The 23,176-nt window shown below is 38.9% G+C and overlaps 1 pseudogene; it reads left to right on the top strand.

Annotated features, from left to right (window-relative positions):
* The first annotated feature begins 10,822 nt into the window (after positions 1–10,822).
* LOC120295682 lies at positions 10,823–19,928 on the top strand (annotated as a pseudogene).
* The last annotated feature ends 3,248 nt before the right edge of the window (positions 19,929–23,176 follow it).

Below are 23,176 nucleotides of genomic sequence, written 5' to 3'. Positions count from 1 at the left end.
AAAGTAGAGATTTTTTTTTTTTTTTTTAATAGAGTTAGGTGAGAATAGCATAGAAAAATCCCAAGACTTGAAGCAGAGAAAACACACATGGGAACACACTTTATAAGAGCTTTCTATTTGTATATTTTCCTTACATTTTTCAGTTTCTTGCCTTTTTACATTTCCCTGTACTTTCCTACGTTATCCTGACATTTTTCAATTCCTTGCCCATTTACATTTCTCAGTACTTTACTTATCATGTAATTCAATTCCACACATTTCTAATCAATTTAGATTTTCCTTTTAAAGCAATTACTTTCCACCCCTCCATCCAAATCCTGCTTCACACACTTTTTATGCAAGCAAAGTACCATTAAGCAATCTAAATGATGTCCATTTATCAAAAGTTCGGCACGTGCCTTACCACACGCTATATTTCGTCAATATTTCTTTTGAGACTCATGCAAACTGTATTTTTCAAATGTATTAATCCTCTTTATAAGGAAAATGATGAGCAAACAAACCGTCAACAAACGTGGCTCCTCCAGCACACTTGATTTCAAGAAATTTGAAATTGAATTGTTTCCTCATCTCATCCTCCCACTAAGTAAGATTCCTTAACTATGAAGGAAAAAAAGCGACAAAAGAAAAGCTATAATTGTGGAGTTGGTTTTGGGTGAAGGTGGCAACTTGCAAGCTGTGAACTAAAAAAATGATGGGATGCTCTTGCATTGGTAATAGCAAGAAGAAGGGAACCAAGTGTCCATGGGATCTTCTTCTATGCAACAACTGCAGGTGTCATATTTGCTAGTGCAGCCAATGGATGCAAGATTGCGGCAAGTGCCATTAGAGGCTGTCACTAGTATGTCTATTTGATGTCATTTGTGATTCTTATGATATATCATGTGCAAGCCGATGTATCTTAAATTTTTTAAAAGCTCGATCAGATGCACACAAATCTACTATACCAATTTATGTACCCATTTGCTATCTCTCTCATAAAATATTGATACGTGTCTAATTTATTTTGGACCTCAACATATCCTATCAGTTCCTCACCACCCTACATATTTTTTTCCTTACGACTCTCTCTATTGAGATCCCACCACCAGCCCACCCCTCCCGCCGCCTCCAGACCGGGCTTTGCAAAAATGATCACCAAAGCCTTGGGATCGAGTCACTGTGCCATCGGCCACCAACCCCTCAATCGGCTTAGTTAGCTAAATGTTTTACATGTACGGTTCGGTTGGAACCCCATTATCGAATTGGATCAAAAGATAATCTAGCCAAAAACCAATTTAAATTGGAGTAAATTGAAGAATCGAGCTTTTACTTTTAGTAAAGGTTTTAGAAAAAGGAAAGTGTCTGAGGAAATAAAACTAATGAATTTATTGAAATCTAGTCACTTTTTCCCATGATTTGTGAATTTTTATTTGGATTTCGTTAAAAAGAATTCTTACGGCATTCGATTTTGAATAAGGTCGGACAAATTTTCCACTAGGATGGGACGGTTTTTGCCACGTTTGCAAATATTGATTGTGTTTCGATAATTTTGAAAGGCTGAGATCTGTTTTAGGTGATTATTCCTTTTTTTTTCTTTTTATTTTCTTCTTTTGGCCATTTCTTCTTTCCACATTGCTCTGCAATTGAGCAAGCAAGGCCACTCAAAAGTGTCTGCCTCACCACCAGCGACCTTAAAAGGGGTCAAACGCCTTCGAGGTGATTGAGGCCTTCCACCTTCCAAGGTTGAGGCTTGTGACCATGACAAACAAGTCAAACATTGACGTCAATTTGTGGTTGTGATACAAGATTAAGAGTTTGTTCGTTTCGCGGAAAATATCATATTTCCGGAAAACATTTTTTTAGAAGTCATTTTTCAGGAAAATGACTCTATTTTCCGATGTTCGGCCGAAACCTAAACTTTAACTGGAAAATATTTTCTACCGTTAGTTAGCTAATTTAATTGTTTGAAAAAATTATCAAAAATTGAATTTTAATATTTTTAATTGACCAAAAATTACTTTTATATTTTATATTTTTTAAAAATGAATTTTTAATTATTTATATTTTTAAAAAATCGAAATTTTTATTCTTTATTCTTTATTCTTTCTTTTTCTTTTTCTTTTCCTTCCTCCTCCGTCGCCGCCTCCTTCCTCCTCCTTCCCTCCTCCTTCCATCGCCGCTGCCTCATTCCTGCCTGACGATGGTCAACTTCCCGGCAGCCGACCAAGACCCAGTGGCCCAGATCCGGCGAGCTCGAGGCTCGGCCGATCTCGACCGAGCTCATGGCGAGCTTCCTCGAGCTCGGCGAGCCACGAGCTTGCCAAAGCTTGGGGAAGCTCATGACGAGCTCTGGCGAGGCCCAAGCCCCGCCTAGCTTGCCGGATTTGGCAAGCCGTGAGCTCCCCAAGCCGGCGAGAGCTCCGCCTCGCCCAATTTGGCAAGGCCTAATCTCGACTTTGCCAAATCGGGCTAGGCGGAGCCTTGCCGGCCTAGGGGCGAGGCTCGAGCTGGCTTGCGGCCGGTCGCCAGCCGCGGCCAGTCTCCGGCCGCCGCCAAAGAAGAAGATGAAAAGGAAAGAAAGAAAAGAAAAGAAAAATTAAAAACTTGATTTAAAAAAAAAAAGAAAAAGAAAAAAAGCATAAAAATAAAATGAAAATATATTGGTAAAAAGAAGCAAGATGGAAGAAGTTATGGAAAACTTTTTCCTCACTTTTAAAGGTGTTTTTTTCAATGATGGAAAACATTTTCCTTGACTAGTTCATTTTCCATGAAACGAACACCGGAAAATCCAAAAAACCATTTTTTTGGAAGTCATTTTCCGCGAAATGAACGGACCCTAAGATTAAATGAGGTGTTCCCCCAATCCAACGTTGAAGGTTGACACATTGTAGAGTTAAGATATTCAACCTAAAGCTATGATTATCAATTAACAATGGAAACTTTGCAACTTTCAATAAATTAAGTTCTCGTGTCACTTGAAATCAATGCTTGAAATTTGATTTTGAAAAACAAATAGACTTAACAAGTGACCAATATGTTAGTTAATGATTCACTTAATTTTATTCTAACCCTCAGTCACAATATATCGGACATGAGAAATTTTAAGTGAATTTAGTGTTGATATTAAATTGAACATGGGTCGTCAAATGGTCACGACGCAAGCTAATTACACGGATCGTTGCCTGAACGTTAATTTTTAGTATTTGCTTATAAAGATAGAGGTAAAGGTCATCGGCATGACCTAAAACTGCAGCACTTCGGGGGGGATAACCTCGATAACAAGGCCCCCGGGCATGGGTCGGTGCCTCACCCCCGCACTTCTGCGGGAACCCCGGTGCACATGGGGGTACTGGCAGCTCCCACGCCAAGAAAAATATAGTGGCTGGGATAATATCCCATAAGATACGTCCTAAGCAAGATATTAAAAGGCTTTGACATCTTGGAAAGACAAGATAGAGGCCGAGATCTGGGCCTCAATAAATATACCGGCCACATTCCCCCCCACCAACGGGGGAAGGAGAGCCCGGTGGGTGTATTTGCTTATAATTTTTAGTATTTGATAAAAATAGAGGTAACACAAAAGGAAAGAGAGGGGGGATCGGGGTGGGGGCGAGGATTTGGTGCGGGCGGGTGTATAATAGATCGGTGAGCTATTGTGTTGTGGTCCGCTTGATTTGAACCGGGTGGGGGGGAGAGGGGGAAGGGAAGGGAAAGGAACGGGTCACATGGGGAAACCATGATGCCCTTGCCAATTTATTAGGAAAGAAATCACAAATGGACCGGGCTTCATATATGTCGTTAGATGAGATGGGCCATCCCTGCCTGATCTTGATACAAGCTTCTCATGTAAGCAGGCAATGGCTGCTTTGAAAGTTGCGTCTTGCGCAGCAGCATTAAATCTTGGTCACTCCTATTTACTTTTTAAAATCAAATTCCCTGCATCAAACAGCCATGTTTGATGTTGACGTCATTGGGCACCAAGACCAAGACGGCTCGTGTTGTGGGGACTTCATTTTCCAAGGCTTCCTCCTGTTGGGAATGGGATTATTCCAATTACTCTAAGGTTACGTTTGGTCGTTCGAATTTTAATCGGGATAGAATTGAATATGATATGATAAATCATGTTCATTGTTTAGTAAATCGCAGTATTAAAGTCAAATATATTCATATCATATCATGTACATTTTTTTTTTATATAAATGGCATGTCATTATAAATGAACCTAAATGTTATAAACGGTGATGGTGAAAATATCTCGTAATACTATTCATTAATTTATTTTTATTTTATTTTTCCTCTTTTTATATTATCTTTATTATTTATTTTTCTCCTTTCATCATTCTTTAATAAAATTTTATCAAATAGTAAACTGTACTAACATACCTAAAATATATAATAAACATAAATATTTAATTTATAGATTGAATGTTTATTATAAGATATAATTAAAGTTGAATATATAAATTAAAATAAGATTAATTAAAAATAAATTTCTATTTTTTTATTTTTAATTTCTTAAATTATAATTCAAATATTATTTATATTGAAATATAATTTCAATTTTGTTAACTTAATAAGTTTGTTATTCGAGAAAAATAACTTTCCTATTATGGATATTAGAAATCCTATCCACCTTTATCTCACCTCCCCCATGGGATAATTTTATCGTACCTATATCCCATTTATATCCAACTTTATTCTATCCTAAGTGAGCACCAAACGTAAGATAGGATAAATCATATCTTATCCTGAATTTTATCCCGACTGCCAAATGCAGCCTAATGGTTTAAGGAAGAGGGTACAAGGTGAAACTTGGCAACCGACACAAAGCCTCCTCAAGCGGAGAGGAGCGGAGAGAAGCGAACCTCCAAAGAAGTTTTTTTTTTTTTTTTTTTTTTTTAGTGGATGTTTATGTTTATCATTTGTGTTTGTGCATGTTTATTGACCAAAAGTAATGCACTTTGATATGATATTGTCGGATTTCATACCAATCACCTATCTTATAGTGTTTGCGATATACTTAATTTGTAGTATTTTTTTTTAATGAAAAATCACGAATTGGAATTAGCTCAATTGGTCATTTTGTGGGAAACAATCATCGGACTAGTCCTTTGCTCGAGAATGCTCGAGAATGCGAGGCAAATCTTTGCTACTGGCAAATCTTTGCTACTCGATCAAGTCTTACTTACCATATCTGATTTAGCTCTTTCCCCTGCTTTGGGCTCCAACAGGATCACTTGTTGAGCCAAAGTGGCGTGGAAAGAAATAGAAAAGGAAAAATAAAGCTCCAAGTGGCTCTACCAGTCACTAGTCAACTGGTGGTTTAGCCTTTTCTGTTTATTGCAACCGAAGAAGTACTAATTTTCAATATTTGGATATTAAGCAACTAGTTTCACTCTGATGCGCAGGTGTACGCTTGCTTTCCCTCATGATTACACAACATAACAGGGAGTATTGCGAGGAATATTCATCACCTGTTTACGGAGTCGGATCTCCATCTACTGATGGATACATTGAAGGCGGACCTTGACTGGGAAAAAGACAGAAAGAGAGAAAAAGAAAAGGGAGACAGCGCTTGAAAATTAAAGGCACAATAACAGTGTAAATACTAAAATTTGCAAATTTGATGCACTTGAATCTTAAAATTTATTTTTTCACCTAGCCTTCAAACTCGCACGTTTGATGCACATGAGTCCTCCCTCAATTTAAATGGATGGAGTTAATGGAAGAAGTCAAGTATATTGAAATTGCAAGTTCAAAAGTTAAATTCAGGATATGAAATATTCATAATTCAACTACTTGAAAACTACAAGTTTTAAGACTTTCATTGCAATCGTCTCAAATTTAGTATTTCTACCTCTAAAATTTTTCACAATCCCGACTATTTTTATTGATTCATAAATAAGTAAAATATTATCCTTCCAGACTGCAACCTAAATTGATTGATTTGATTTTTTATTTTAAAATTCGAAATAAAATTCCTATTCTAAATATATGAACCCTAAATCATGCAATATTATAACTCAAACACATTTCAAAATAAATAAAGCAATCAAGACAAAACAGATCATCCAAAATCATCAAAAATATTACACATCGTTCAAATGAATGGGTAATATTTCGCTGATAAAATCGATAAATTGATCTTAAGCCTTAAAGATCAAAATATCAATTTTATTCCCGCTTAATTAATTATTTCATCTAAAGCCTTATAGAAAATAAAAACTCTGCTACGGCTGCGAATCGGGTAATATGTTGGAATTTCTAATCATATACTAAAGGCTAATTATACTAAAAAGAACAAGATAAAATAAAATAAAATAAATAAAACAAACTAAAGAAAACTACCTAATGTGCTTTCTCTTTTATTTTTGTTTTCTTTTCTCTAAATGGGCTTCGCAGCCGTAGGGTCGACCAAAGGTGGCTGATCGGAGGTCCGGCAAGGGCGAAGCAGCGCTCGGCAAGGGAGATGCAGCTTGGGTTGCAGCGCTTGGTCGTGGATCGCGGACCGCAGGTCGTCGGGTCGCGGGCTTCGAACGGTGGGGCGCTGCGGGGACGGTAGAAGGCCTCGGGCAGCTGGTGCGGCGGGCGGCGCGGCGAAGTTGGGAGCGGCAGGCTTCGGAGCTTCGGCGTCGGCTGGGCAGGAGCGGATCGCGATGGCCGGCACGGGTTCTCGGGCTGCTGCAGCGTCGCGGGGTCGTCGGGTGGTGTGCGCGAGTTGCTGCGGGTTGCAGGTTGCTAATGTGTTTTCTTTTCTTGTTTCTTTTTTTCAAAAATTGGGCTTGACAGCCGTGGGGTGGCGCTCGGACGGAGGACTCAGCAGCAGGTGCGGCGGCGTCGGGCTTGTGGGTCGCGGCGGCAATGGTGAACAGTGAGAGCTCGGTTGCTGCGGAACAGTAATGGAACGGAGCAGGCCTCAGGCTTCGAGATGCGGCGTCGGGTGTGCAGGCGCAGCGTCCGGTGAGCGGAGACGGGCGGTGAAGGCACCGGGTGCTTGGCTAAGGCGAGCGGCGCGGCGAGGTTGGGAGCGGAGCAGGCTTCGGAGCTCCGGCGTCGACTGGGCAGGAGCGCGGTCGTCGGGGTAGGGGCTCTGACCGAGGTGGAGGCGCCCGACGGATCGGCGATCGGCGATCGGCTCCGGCGTCGGGACTGGTCGCGACAGCAAGGAGCGGCTCGGCGTCAGGTCCTCACCGGAGATGCGGTGCCGGCGTGGCAGTGGCGGTGAACGGCGGTAATCGCACGGTGAGATGGAGCAGCTCTGGATAGTCGCGGATGAAGCAGCAACGGGCGTAGCAGATGGAGCAGCAACGTGGGGCAGCAAGCTTGGGGAGACGATGAACAGTAGGGGTCAAATCACCCCTTTTTTGCCCTTTTCTTCTGCCTTTACGCTTCTCTTTGTCTCTTCTCCTTCTTGTCAGATTTCAGAAATCGCTCCCTCCCCGCTCACGAAAGTTATGGCTCCTTTTATAGTGATTTTCAATGGCCATTTTTATAGAACTTTTGACTTTCCATTTTCTCGTTAAACTAAATCGAACGCGATTTCGCAATCGCCCGATCCCGGGCAAAATTCTTGCCCTTTGTTCACCTGATTTTTAATTGTTTCGCATTTATCAAAATTTGAACATCCATCAGAATTTCAAATTTGACATGCATAATCAATCAAATCAATCTTCCCATTTTTATTTTTTCTTCCTTTTATTTGTTCAAAATGCAATTTTTATTTTCCTTATTTTCCTAGATTTGCTAAAAATAGGTGTCAACAATTATCTTTCAGAAACCGTTACTCCATAAAAGATATGTTAAACTATATGGGTTGATTGAATGGATTATGTTGGTTATGCAATCGTTTATCTTATCTTGCATAAAGCATTAATAGAAATTTCCTTCGAAAGTGAGATTCGCTCTCCAATGGGAGATGGGACTCATCTCCGCTGGGATTGTCACGTTTGCCTAAAGAAGTCTAAAAGCGAGTAGCCTACTTTTGTTGAAAATTAATGGAGGTGTCCACACACAGTTTTAGGATAAAAACATGACGAAAGTTTCTAAAAACCAACACATGAAAATATAAAGCCCAAAAAACCAATATCAATTACCATCTTAATTGAACGGAATTGAAACGTTGTCAATACACTCAGCTTGAGACTCTCTCTCTCTCTCTCTCTCTCTCTCTCTAAATTAAACCATTTTTTGTTAATTAACTAAAAGCACAACAAAGAAACAACATAAACACTTATAAAACATTATTGTCAACTTGCTAGGAGATCTTAGGATATAATCCTCGACACAATCCATCTCTTTTTACATCTCTCCCACAATTATTTCAATATATTTTCTTTGCATTGCATGCGACACTCAAGCTCTTAATATACCAAGTGGCCTTTTACAACATTTGGTTAGGTAGACTCCACATGAGTGGGTCTATTTGCACCGTCTTATACTCTCTTGGGGGGATGCAATGGGTGTCTTATGCTCTCTTTGGGGGATGCAATGGGCGTACTATGGATAAATAGAAGTACTTGAAAATTTGAGATGATTTAGGATGCTATCATGTGCGGGCACGATCACGTGATGAACCCTAGCCCATTGTGCAGTTATGAAAGCATAATTTCTCACAAATGAGTGATGCTAAGTTGGTCAGATAACATACGCTTTTGACCTGCATAAAATGTTGCTTACATATCTCAAAACCTAAGTAAATAAACCCTCTTTGCATATGTTTTAATTGTTAGGGAATTTAATGCACTGCATGGGTTTTTCCGCAACACCAAGTGCAATGCAACTGCATATTTGTGCCACCCATTCAGATTTCAGCTCATATATTACCTGATATATGACATTATCTCAATTTTATTCTCTCTAGTTCACCTACCTAAGATGATTTTTATTCTTATTGTAGAAAAACCAATACCTGTGGAAAATTGATTTCACATTGACAATGTGGAGATTGTATAAATCTCAATGCAATAATCAATATTCAAAAATAATTTAGTTGCAGCACTACTTTTAATCAAGTTGAGGAGGTGGATCAAGTCAAATATAAATAAAGTGACTCCTCAAAATAGGATTAGATTAATGTGAGTTCTCAATTAGCGTTTCACTTTAAAAAGTCTCATTGTCTATAACACAGAATCAATATATGGATGGTTGAAACCTCTTTCAATGATTGCTTAACAATTGCTTTGGTAGCATTCATGCATTAAATTAAGTTCTTCATAATTCCATTTAAACTAGAATTGGGTGCAGTTAAAATTTGAAAGATTAAGGATTAAGTTCAATTATTATTAAACATGTCACTAAGATCATGAGAGAGCCATCAATAAATCAGAGCCCATGACCTATGGAAGTGATCAAATTACAAAAACGACACCACATAGAGAGAGAGAGAGAGAGAGAGAGAGAGAGAGAGAATATCAAACCGTCACCCATTCTCTAACATCATCCGCGGCAGCTAATAATGGCAAAAAATAAATATATAAAAGAAAAGAAAAGAAAATGCAACCCTAACCCTATGCCATAGCTGGTCTTCCAGCGCCTTAAACTCCCGTGGATGATGAATTACTTTTTCCATCGCTATTTGCAGAAGAATTTAATTCTCATCATCACTTTTTCATGGTGAGAACCAATAATTATCACCAAATAAATGGCTCTCTCTCTCTCTCTCTCCGTGAATCTTGATCTGTTTGTAGTATAGTGTCAACTTGATCAAGAACCATCCAAGACTCAAATCCAAGCCAAACAAAGAAAATGAAAGAATCGCACACATCATACGCCGCTTCTGTTAATACGCGTGACCGGGAAAAAGAAAAACGAAAGGACCACCGTAACTTCTATTCGGCCCCTTTAGCACCTTTCTCTGTTCTGCAGCTGACTTTTCCCTTTTCTTGTCAGAGAAAGAAAAGGGGAAAGGCCTTCTCTTTGACCAAGACAGACGAGGCCTTCTTCTTACACAAATTTTTCTTCAAAATCGCTCTCCCTTGGTCACGAAAATTGTGACTCTTCTATAGTGATTCTGGATATGGTATTTTCCGAGTTTCCATTCTTATGTTGCATTGATTTGGCTGTGTATTGGAGCGTGATTTCGCAATCAGTTCGATCTTGCTTCGATTGTTTCCATTTTATCAAAATCCTTACCCTTTAATCACCTGATTTTCTAAGTGCTTTCACATTTACCAAAATATGAATATTCATCAATTTTCAATTTCCATGCATAATCAATCAGATTGATTTTCCCCATTTTTCCTTTTATTTGTTTTGATGTTTTTATTTATTTATTTTTTATTTTCTTAGAGTTGCCAAAAATTAGGCGTCGACAGCTATTTAAGAGGAAACCAAACCTGTGACCCAACAGTGGAATTCTCAATATTCATTAGTATTGCTTGTGATGACTGTATATTTCTTCTCGATCACTAATCTTCCACTTCTTCATCTCTCATCAACTAGGAATAAGGCCTTGGTCAACTGATGGTCCACCAGTAATTAGATCCAAAGGTCATGGGCTAGATGTCTCATCATCCTTTCCCCGTGGTAACTACCAAAGAACAAAAACAAAGACAATTGACAATCAGTAAAACTAACGAGCCCCCAATTTATGGGGGAGTTCCCATGGTCTTCCCTCATGGCCTAGTTACCTGTTAGGTTCTGTAGCTTCCTGCTGTGATGCTGACAACTGAAGTTGAACCACCGGCATTCTATTCGTTGAGGTGCTTAATGGGTTGTAACAAACTATTGAAACTTTAGGATGCTTCATACCATTGCTCATGGAAATGCCTCGTCAGATTTTGTCCAATTTCTTTTCTGACTAATGCACGGTGTTATACAATTTTAGGAATCAAAAGTGAGCATGTCTGATGATGAAAATGTTAAGCACCTGAAGTACTTAATTGAAGCACTGCTTCCCTTGTTAAGGAAAATTTGCGAAGAACAAAATTCAGGAGACACAAATTGAAGCCAACATATAAGGTATATATTGTAAAAATTGCTTACCCTTTTGTCTCATGTTAGTACGTGATTTATATGATTAGATATATTCAGGAACGCCAGTTGGTGAGGTTGAAGTGCCGATGTCTCTCTGTCCAAACCGGGAGCGTGTCTACTGGTAAGAGGTTCAGCATACATGTGGAGAGTACAAAACACAATACTTCCATGCGTTTTCATTCTTATGTGACTAACAATATATATTTGTCCTTTTCTTTTCTCTTTTTTTTTTTTTTTCTTTTCTTTGGAGCAGCGACATTTGTGCTACTTCAATTGTAGACTTCCATAGAAGCTGTCCAAAGTGCCATTTTGAACTTTGTCTCAATTGCTGCCAAGAAATTTGTCAGGGGAAAGTTCCTTCTCGTGCTGAGGTGAAGTTTCAGTACGAGAACAGAGGCAACGACTATGTTCACGGTGGACAGCCTGTGGCAATTCATGACATGGATCCGGTGCCATATATGAAAACTTCACAAAGTCATGTTGCTCAATCCATTGAATGGGAAGCTAACACTGGCGGGAGCATCAATTGCGCTCCGAGTGAGATGGGTGGATGTGGTAATCATAAATTAGAGCTTAAACGCATGCATGATAAAGATTGGATGAGCAGGCTTGAGTTGCGAGCAAGAAACTTGCTGAAATTTGGCAAATTCGAACATACCACTCAGAAGCATGATTGCTCTGAAACTGGGGATAAGATGCTACGAAAAGCCGCATGCAGAAACTCCGCTGACGATTACTTATATTGTCCAGCATCAAGTGCAATATTGGATGAAGAGAAGTTTCTATGCTTCCGAAGTCACTGGATTAAAGGTGAACCTGTCATAGTTCAAAATGTTTTAGAGCGGACCCCTGGTTTGAGCTGGGAACCCATGGTAATGCAGCGTGCATTATGTGAAAATAAGGATTCAACATCTGGTTCAAAATCCAAAGTCAATGCCATTGACTGCCTAGCTGCTTGCCAAGTAAATATCATTATCCCACCTTTAGTTTTTCAAATAACGTGTAAAGACACAAAATTACTTGTCCATGTACTCAGGATTCTTATAAGTGTAAGAGATATTTGGAGACAATGTTTTAGGAAAATTTAGAAAGTACTCACCATAAATGTGTCAACTGAAAATATTGACAATCATATCATCTTTTTCTACTCACATCTTTTTCTACAATCTATCTGGAAACTTGTTGCTTTCTTTTCCATGCATTTAAGATCATCTTTGATCATACCTAGAATGTTTTGTTTATGGTAGTTGATTGAACTTTCAGGTGGACATTAGCACCCGCAAATTCTTCGAAGGCTACTCAGAGGGGCGAATGTATTCTAACTTTTGGCCTCAGGTGCTAAAGCTAAAGGACTGGCCTCCTTCAGACAAGTTTGAGGATCTTTTGCCACGCCATTGTGAGGTGTTCATAGCTGCACTGCCATTTCATGCCTATACCAACCCTCGATCTGGCTTCCTCAACCTGGCTACAAAGTTACCACCAAGTGTCTTGAAGCCAGACATGGGATCGAAGACCTATATTGCCTATGGTTTTGCAGAAGAGTAGGAAGAGGTGACTCTGTGACCAAGCTTCATATGTTAGATGTCGTGCGCCTTCTTCAAAAAGTGTTGCGTGAATCACTGGATGTTTCATTATCATCATGACTTTATTACCAAGCATGGAACATTTATAAGAAAAGCATGAATGAAAGTGTTCAACAAAACAGCAGAGAAATTGTGTTGCCATAAAAAGTTACTGATATTGTCCAGTACAGTAATCCCTTCTTTCCAGATATGAAGGAAAATTCCAAGCACTGTCCACCAAAATTAGAACGTACTACATTGGTTAGGCAGTAGATGGCACAGCTTAGTTGTGAAGATGCATTGCATTTATTAGGGATGAGGTGATGGCATGCAAATAGATATTTGTCATGATCAGACACACCACTTGCATGCGTTGTGTTGACTTCCCTCCCTTTTGACCCGCCTGGCAGGTGAATATCTTTATGCATACCGCAGAGGTGTCCTTAAGTGAAGAGCAACAATCTGCAGTGAAAACATTGAAAGAGAAGCACAAAGCATAGAATGTGAAGGAGCTTCAATGTCAAGCACATGAAGAGCTTAATGTAGATGCATCAGGATGCCAAGATCGGGGTCTTGAAGGCTTCAATGGCCGTGAGGGATGCCAGGGAAAAGAAGAAGACCAACGCAGAAACGATCTCTGTTCGGACCAAGAAATCAAGCAAAAGGCGGTAAGTTGTGGGACATTTTCCGGAGAGAGGATATCCCCCTGTCGGAGGCATATCTTCGCAAGCACCATAACGAATTCAGGCATACATACTGCGCTCCAGTTAAAGAGGTGAATTTCCCAGCACAATTATGCTGCTCTTGTTGGCATATTTATGTAAGCCACACTCCTGGGTCTGATACTCACTCCCTCGATGCTCAGGTCATTCATCCAATCCATGACCAATCATTTTATCTTACTTTGGAGCACAAGAGGAAGTTGAAGGAGGAATTTGGTTAGTATATGCTAAAACCGACGAATTTTTACTCTAATACAATGGTCCAACATAACTTTTGAAACTATGTAGGAATTGAACCATGGACATTCGAACAACACCTAGGCGAAGAAGTTTTTTTTTCCTTCTGGGTGTCCCCACCAAGTTAGAAATTTGAAGGTATACAAACTGTTTCTTTACATCTTTTACTTGTACTATCACCTTGAATTGTAAGTCCTCTAAATTGTCGGCACTATCATCATTCTTTATGTAGTCATGCACAAAAGTTGCCACCGACTTCGTCTCTCCCGAGAATATCTGGCAATGCCTCCGTTTGACTAACGAGTTCAGATAACTTCCGAAGAATCATAACGCCAGAGAGGATAAACTTGAGGTAACACATAATATTACCTCATATGGTTGGCCGTGGCATCTTTTGCTTTTTGGTGATTCAGTTGTTCTCACCCTTATCTGATCTCTTTGTGAAACAGATTAAAAAGCTATTTATCACACAGTAAATAGAGGCGATTACCCGTGTGAGTGGGCTAATCTTATATCTGTCCGACATACTTCTCAACTTAAAGTAATGCACTAAGCATTAAGATGCATAAAGATCAAACAAAGATTCATAGGCATTAATGATGAAAACACAAATTCATCAAATTGTGAACACTTAGGAAATTACAATATTTAGTACATCGGTCTCTACGCAGTCCTAGAGATTTCACATGGCCACAAAGCACATCTCTAGGTATTGGCTTTGTTATAGGATCTGCAACCATTCTATGAGTAGTATGTACTCTAAGTTCACATCCTTTCGTGCAACCATATCCTTGACAAAATTATACTTGGTATCTATATGTTTGGTCTTGCCATGATATTTGGATCTTTAGTGTACACTTTTGCTGCTTGATTATCATAGTTAACTAATAACAAATCTGCAGCACTTCCAATAACACCTAAATGATCCAATAATCTCTTAAGCCAAACATCTTCTTATACGATGCGATAATGCCACGAACTCGGTTTCCATCGTGGACAAGGCTATACACTTTTGTTTCTTACTGCTCCAACATATGGTGCCATTATTCGGTAAGAGAACAAACCCAGAGGTAGATTTCCTTTTATTTAAATCTCCTCCCCAATCAATATCAAAATAGCCTTTAGAGTCGCAGATCCTTTCCATAATAACTCAGCGTATAATCAGCAGTCCTCTTTAGATACCTTAGTATTCTTTTAACGGCTTTCCAATGTGCTTGATCTGGATTGGATTGGTAACTATTCATCATTCCAACTGCAAAGCATATGTCGGGTGTTGTACACATCATAGCATACATCAAGCTCCCAACAGCACTAGTATAAGGAACATATTTTGTTTGTTCCTTCTCTTGTGGAGTCCTTGGACACAGTCTATGGCTCAATCCTTCACCTTTTGCAATAGGAGTGTTTATGGGTTTACAATCCCATATCATTCATCTCAAAGTTGGAAGACAACTGTCTCTTGACAAGTATTAACCAACTCCATATTGCTTCCGGCAATTAGTATATCATCAACATATAATGATATGATCACAAATTGATCCTTGGATCTTTTGATATATATACAATGATCCTCATCTATCATTGTAAGATCATATGCTATTATGGCATTATGAAAACGTATATATCATTGTCTTGACGACTGCTTAAGGCCATATATCGACCCCCAAAGTCGACATACTTTTCTTCTTGGCCTTTCACTATGAAACGACGAGTTGTTCCATATTTATTTATTCCTCTAATTCTCTATTGAGGAAAGCGGTCTTTACATCCATTTGATGTAACTCAAAATCCAGACTAGCCACTATTGCCGAATTATGCGAATCGAGGTAAATCTCAATACGGAAAATGTATCTTCCCGTTGATTATACCCCCTTCGCCACAAGGTGAACCTTATGCCTTTCTATCGAGCCATCAGCCTTTCGTTTTATTTTGAGAACCCACTTGTTCCCAATGGCTTTGTGTCCTTTTGGAAGATCAACCAGTTCCCAGACTTGGTTTGATTTCATTGACTCAATTTCCTCTTTCATTGCATAAATCCATATTTCCTTATTAGGGCAATTTAGAGCCTCATTAATATTTCTTGGCTCATCCTCATCTAGTGGAGCAACCATAAAAGTTTCCCCTTCAATGTCAAAACGTCGACGGGAATACTTTGGCGACTTGTTCACCGTATGGAAGATTGTACACTTAGCACATCATTCTCCATCATGCTCCCACTTGGATTAGGTAATGATGATGTCGTCACATTCAGGTGGTTGCAATTGAGAATGAATTGAATTGAATTCATCACATCTCATATTACTCCCACTTGGATGAACTCCACTAATATCATTATCTTGATCCAAGGTTTCAAATAGGAAGTAATTTTCCCTATTTCGCCCCTCTAAGGAAATTCATCCACTAAGAATGTGACATCCCGTGATTCAAAATTCAGTTATTCTCCCACTTTCCTGCTCACCTATGAACACATACCCTTTCGAGTGTTCGGAGTATCTCATTAAAATACTCTACTTTTATCTCGGGACTCAATTTCCCAAACTTGTGAGATGACATATGAGTATAGGTAGCATAACCCCATGGCTTAAGTAAACTTAAGTCCGGTTTCTACTTATCCATAACTTATATGGAGTGGAAATAACTAATTTGGAAGGCACCCAGTTAAGTATGAAGGCAACAGTTAGCAACGCATCACTCCAAAAAAAGTGATGAGTAAGTTAGCATGCGCCATCATGGACCTAACCTTTTCCAGTAGGATTATGTTTCTTCTCTCCGCAACACCATTTTGTTGAGGAGTATATGGAATAGACAACTGTCTTTCTATTCTTTTTTCATCACATAATTTTCTGAACTCATCAGATAAATATTCTTGACCTCGATCGGATCTCAATACTTTTATTTTCTTGTCTAATTGATTCTCTACCAGGTTCATAAACTTTTTTTTTTTGAAACAACTTATGTTTCAGATTTATGAGAAATCAAATAGACATATCCAAATCAAGTAGAATCATCTATAAAAGTGATGAAACAAACAGCCCCTTGCCTTCCTCTCATATTCATTGAACCACAGACATCAGAATAGATTAAATGCAGAGGAAATTCAGCTCTTTTACCTTTTCCAAATTGTTTCCTTGTCGTTTTCCCTTCTAGGCAATGCTTACATATAAGCAAATCGACTTTTTCAATATTGCCCAACAAGCCCTCTTTGGCTAGTCTTTTCATATGTTGTTGGCCCATATGACCAAGTCTAGCATGCCACCATATTCACATCATTATCATATAAAGTAGAAGACGTGAAACAAGGGAATAACATATTGACATCACCACAGTCAACATTTAGTACAATAAAACCATCCAGAAAGTGACCAAAAAATCATAGTAGTTTGTATCCAAATACAAATCTACACATCTATTATGGAAGTTCATACTAAAAACCAAGCTTAACCAATGCATCAAAACAGACACTTAAATTTCGACGAATCTCGGAGCATATAGAACATCATGTAGGAACAAGTTGCGTCCACCACGCATGTTCAATTGGCAGGTGCCAATCCCTTTAATTTCAGCTCTGGAGCTGTTTCCCACATAGATCCACTTAGTTCCAGTTGGTATCGTCGGAATTCTACGAAGGATCCTTTATCCTTCGCTACATCATCTGTTGCTCATGAATCTACAGTCCACAAAGGATTGGATTCAGCTAATAATGCAGAACTTGACACATAATCAAAGTTCTCAAATGTACAAGAGGTGTTTACCTTTTTCGGCTCACAACAATTGCGAGCATAGTGACATTCTTGTCACAATTGTAACACCTCACCCTTGACATTTTCTTCACTTGAGGACGTTTTCCTCTCTTGTGTTGGTTAACCCTTGATTTCTTGCAATAAGGACTTGATCCTTTGCATGCCCATATATTGAACGAATCAATACGCTTGCGCTTAGAGCTCAAAGCCCTTTCTGAGCTAGAACCAACATTGCCAATGTCTATAATCGCTCAAATGCCGACAGGCAGTCCTCTACTAGCTCAAGGTGGCGCACAGCATCCTCTAGATCTTCCATAATATGGTCAAGAGCTTCTAGTGCTTCTAGCTTTTCCAGCACATATTGAATCTTCGTATTCAATATTCCACAATCGTTGCCGTTCATATCAGCAATTATGTTCTTAGTTGCTGAAACCATTGATCTGAACACATCAGACTAATATGCACGAATTATTAATGCCTATCATTTATGCATCCCTATTTGCACAGACTCATCATATTAATGAATAATTTCAAGTAAGGCTTCAGAATCAAAAGGTCACTGTGTTTCCAATCATCCTCCAAAGTCCTAACTCAAAATTATTATTAATATAATTGTCTTATGCAAATACATTTTATGAAGTTACAAAAACTTCTATTACTACCCACAGCTAACTACCCACAGCAACCAGCAGTAACAGAAAGCAATATATAATAGAATATCGAATAAAATAACAACGCTTTCACATGATACAACTAACATATCGGTTGCTACATCAACAACAATCGGTAGTAAACATTACATAATTAATCAAAGAAATAATTAGGAAAGTCCCTTCTAATCTATCAGTCAAAACATCTGAGAAAACCGAAGGCACATTTGCCAACCATGGAAAAACTTTTGGAGAGCTCTTATGTCGCCACCAAGGCGCATTCGCTGCGCCATGTGGCGTTGAATCTAAGGGTTGAAGTTTTGGCCAACTCAATCCTATAGTATTCTCTTACAAAAGTTTCCACTAGACCCCTATAACCCGGGACCACGTTGACCTCCCATAGCCGATCTAACACTGCTTGCCATTCAGGTGGAAGAGTGTTCATCAAAGCCGGCACCTTCTCAAAGTCCGGCATAAGGTAACCATTCCGATGATTTCTGTATCATCTGATTGACCTTGACCATGTGTGATACTAAATCACCATCAAGCCACCGATAATCAGCTAACTCTTTCATCAGCCTTTTCAGTCTAGCTCTTCCTTCATCCGTTGTTGGGATTGCAGGTATCCGTGCATAACGCATCATAGTTCCTGCAACAAATGCAGAACTAAAATGGATCACTTATAATCCATAATAAACAAAATGGAAAATACATAAATTTCCATGATTCATGCAACAAATGCAGAATAAAAATGGATTACCTACAACCCACACAGGCATAATGGAAAAAAGAAACAAATTCCTTTTTTTTTTTTTTTTTTTTTTTTTTTTTTTTTTTTTTTTTGGGTCAACGGTCAAAGTCAACGGTCAACGGTCGTCGGTCAACGGTGGTCAACGGTCAACGGTCGTCGGACGGACCGGGCGGACCGGTCGGACCGGACGGACCGGTCGGGCCGGTACGGGCGAACCGTCCGCACGTGCCGCGCGCGTGCGCGGGATGACGTCACGCAGACGTCACCCGGCACGTGCCGTGCGCGTGCCGGGCGTCGCGGTTCGGGTCGGGTCGTCGGTCGGGTCGCCGGCCGGTGACCGCCCGGCGAAACGTCGTCGGCGATGACGTCATCGGTGACGTCATCCGAGCGGTTACCGACCGTTGGATGACGTCACGGTGACGTCATCACAGGACGTCAGCACGCGTCGGTCCGCGGACCGGCGCGTGCCGTTTCGCCGGTCGCCGGCGCGCACGTGCCGGTTCGTCACCGGCGCGTGTGGCGCACGCGCTGGCCATTGCCAGCGCTTCGGGCGCGTGGCGCCCACGCGCAGCGGCTTGTGGCCGCGCGTGTGGGCGCGTGCGGCGTCGTCCGGCGACGCACAACATGTCGCCGGACTCGTCTCGACGCAGCCTTTGTCCCAGTACTTTCAGAATTTGTTTTTGACATTCGAAAACTCATGAAAATGGCCGAAGAAGTCTCGGGTGTCGGGATTTTCGCCCGGTTCCGTACGGCCGAAAGTTTCTTCGCAAAAACTCAATCAAAAACATCGGAATTGATCGGGAAAAACGTGAACTAGGGCTCTGATACCAATGTTGGGAATGACTGATCCCCGAAAACCGAATTCGACACTAAATCGAACCCCTAAATCAATGCGGAAGCGAAGCCCGGGAAATCACGCATCACCGATCGTAAAGCACACCACGGATTCGAGCGTACCTTGTTAGCCACAGATTAAACACCAATGCCGAAGAAGAAGAAGAAATTCTAGCCCCGTTCGATCCGATGACGCCTTGAAGGGGAGAAAACAGTGCCTTGAACTTACTGTTCCTTTTTGGAGGAAGAGAGAACGCGCGGGAGAAGACGTACGTTCCTTTCTAAAACGTTGTCTTCTCTCTCTCTCTCATCCTTTTTATACCTTCCCCTTCCACGGGCCCTATTCCCGTGGGCCGGGCCCTTTTTGGCCCAACTTGAGCGGATGGGCCAACTCAGGCCCATCTCATAAATCCATCAAAAAGATAATAATTTATGCAGTCGATCAAGCAACTAAAGATTTAGAGGACTTGTCATAGAGATGAGAACTAGACCCACAGTAGTATGATAGCTTAGTTCACATCGGAACCAGTTCAAGGCAGGAAAGAGGATACTAACGCCAAGAGTAGCATCTCCTGCAACAGCAACCTTTTTGGTTTTTTGGTCTTGTTCTAGCAATTTTTGTGTGCACAATCATCTAGTCTCCATTTTATTGTTGAGAAATGTGCAAGAAATTGGCAACTATCTCGACCGTGAACAATTTTTCCTGCAACAAATTGAATCGACTATTGATTCTGAAATTAAATTTGCAACTTGAAATTTCATTGATTTTGTATAATTAGACATCCTACGATTCAATGGTTTATTGCATAAGACAATTGTCTCTGAATCCTTAAATCTCTCTCCATACAGCCGCATTTAGATGGTGCCAAGTATCCACGCACATATTATTGGATTACCATCGTAATCATAATTTTATATAATCAATTATCCAACAATAGAATTTCCTTGACAAAAAAAAATCATCATAGAATTCAATATATTTGCATTATATAGGTCCTTATAAAGTTTATTTATGGGAATTAACTTCACAGATAGAAAGAGTGTTCGACTAAATAAAAAATAAAAAATAAAAACAAGAAAGAGGAAGTGAAGAAAATGAGGGATATCAAACTGTCCATTTGTTCATGATTATTTTAACCTTCACCTACATAATGGGTATCGGACAAACTTAGGGGTTTGACAAAGTGATTCTAGATTAGTAATTTAGATAGAGGATTGTGACGACGATAATTTCAAAATAATTGTCTCTCTCGCCTTTGTTTAATTAATCAGCAAAAACTATGTATTTCCTTTTTAGATTCAATTGCAAGAGAAAAGAGAGAACTGCGGAATAAATACGACCTTGGTAAAAAGGTTGAATGTTCATGAAAATATAAAAAGAAAAAAGAATTACGAATTTAAAAAAAGAAGGTAGGACCACTATTTGAGGGCAAATTTAGTCAAAAATAAAATAAACCTAATACAATTGTGCCAAACTAGTCCTAAACATTTTTTTTTTTGCAAATTTATCATAAACTTTTTTAATTGTGACCACAAAAACCCAAAATTGGCTGGCGATACATTGTGACAAATTTACCCCAAACCGAACAATTTTTGGCAAATTTACCCTCGAATTTTTTTATTTTTGTTAAATTTTACCTTCTTAAAATATTAAGGCAAGTTAAATGACACGTGACAATTGAGGTTGGCCTACCAATGGCGAGGTCGGGCCTGAGGTTTTATGCTCCATTTGTCATAGTTTAAAATTCTTGTGATTATTTTGTGATATTAATCCGATTTAGGCGGAAGGTATATTTGTCGGCGAGCAAGATTTATCAATTTGGAGTTTTTCGCCTCGATCGAATAAATTAAAAATTTGGGGGTAAAAAATTGTCAAAATTAAAAATTTGATTTTTTTTAAAATTTATGGTTTTTTTGCTGGTTAATCGGGGTAAATTTGTCGACCAATTTTGGCCGGTTTGGAGTTTTTTTATGATAAAAAAATAGATTTAGGACTTTTTTGGTAATTTTCCCCTGTTTGAGGGCAATTTAGTCAAGTTCATAATAAAATATGTGCCTCATCTCGCAGGCTGTGGGAATTGCCTTGCCCTAATTCTCTAATGTTCTTTTCATTGATTATCAGGGTAATTAAAGGAATTCTATTTTTTAAATGATGAAAATAGAGCACATTGATCTATTATTAAATTGACCACAATCTTATGGCGAAAAGAGTGTCTTTTTTATTTAGCTAGCAAGTGATTTATCAAACACTTTATTTTTAAATTCAAACTCGCCAGCAAAAAGCTCAATTTTTAAGACGAAATATGTATATTTTGATTTACACTGATGTTACTTACACATATTTTTCGTATTTAGTTAAAGTAAATGATGAATTGTAACATTTAGGCATTCTTATTACAAAAGGCTCTAGCGTTAAGAGTGCCGAATGATGATAATCATTTCAAGTTTATTTGAGAAAGCAGATCCTACATCCCAACTCCCGGTAATTTGGCTCCGACAATATTTATGGAATTTTTTTATTGAATGGTTAAAATTGAAATCAAAATTTCTATTTTAGTTTTGAAACTGAAAAAAGAAAAACACCAAAATTTTATTTGCAATATGGGATATTTGAGAACAAAATTAATCTTAACGATCGCCTATCAACTTTAATATAGAAAAAGAAAGAAGGATAAAATTAATAAGAAGAATTTACCTACAAACTCTACCTTAAAGAAAACTGGAATATATATATAAAAGATGTCCAACTCATGTGATTTTTTTTTCTTTAACTACTCAGGCTTACTCTAGTGGCCAACCTTTCCACATGGGAAAAGGAAAGTGGAGGGTTTGAAACTCCATAAGTACGGAAAAAATTTGAAAGTGAATTGAGAATTAAAATAGGATAAACGAAAAACAAAACTCTTGGTTTTTATGTCATCATGTTTTTTTCTTCATTTTTTTTTAACTTTCCCTTTCACATGCGTGCATATGTGATTGGAGTTTCTCACCTTCTTTTTTTGCTTTGTTCTCTTAATGCGATTATGTTTACTTCCTAATTGTCTAGTTCTTAATAGGGTCTATGTTTTGATAAACTATCCAACATTTACAATTTCTTTTTAACTAGCTTTAATGGATTCCAAAAAAAAAAAAAAAAAAAAAAACAACAAACATTTTACTGCCCTGTCACTTCATTGAGCCTACAAGGACCTTAGGTGAGATCTTCCAAATACACTCTTGCATACACTCTAGTCCCTGCCTTGCACATATATATCCAACTACTCAAATCAATTAGGTCATGAAAAGCTACAAAATAACAACATACCTTCACTGAAATTGAGTACAAATGAGAATCCCCAGTTGTGTATTATATCATTAATTCCAAGATCGTCATTCTTGGATACGCAATGAACCCTTAAAGTAGTTCCATTCAGCAAATTGTTGTGACCTTGGCATGTGTCTTTTGCCAAACACTTCCCACACAGCTACTTAGCAACAAAGAAAAAATAAATACAAGTGGAACTGATGTCTTCATCATCGTAGCATATGATGATTGAGTCCAATTTATTGCCTAAAAAATCAACGTACCAAAATCTAAGGTAGACCAGATGCATATGAAGTAAACTTATGAACCCATACCACTAAACCATGTCCATGCATAAATGCACAATCAAGAAAAAGTAAGTAACCACAAGTATGATAAAAAAAAAAAGCATACAGAAGTAAATTCAATAAAGTACCGAAC

Source organism: Eucalyptus grandis, chromosome 7 (genome assembly GCF_016545825.1).
Source record: "Eucalyptus grandis isolate ANBG69807.140 chromosome 7, ASM1654582v1, whole genome shotgun sequence".
Classification (NCBI taxonomy): domain Eukaryota; kingdom Viridiplantae; phylum Streptophyta; class Magnoliopsida; order Myrtales; family Myrtaceae; genus Eucalyptus; species Eucalyptus grandis.
The sequence above is the reverse complement of the archived record's forward strand: the minus strand, read 5'-3'. Positions and strand labels throughout refer to the sequence as shown.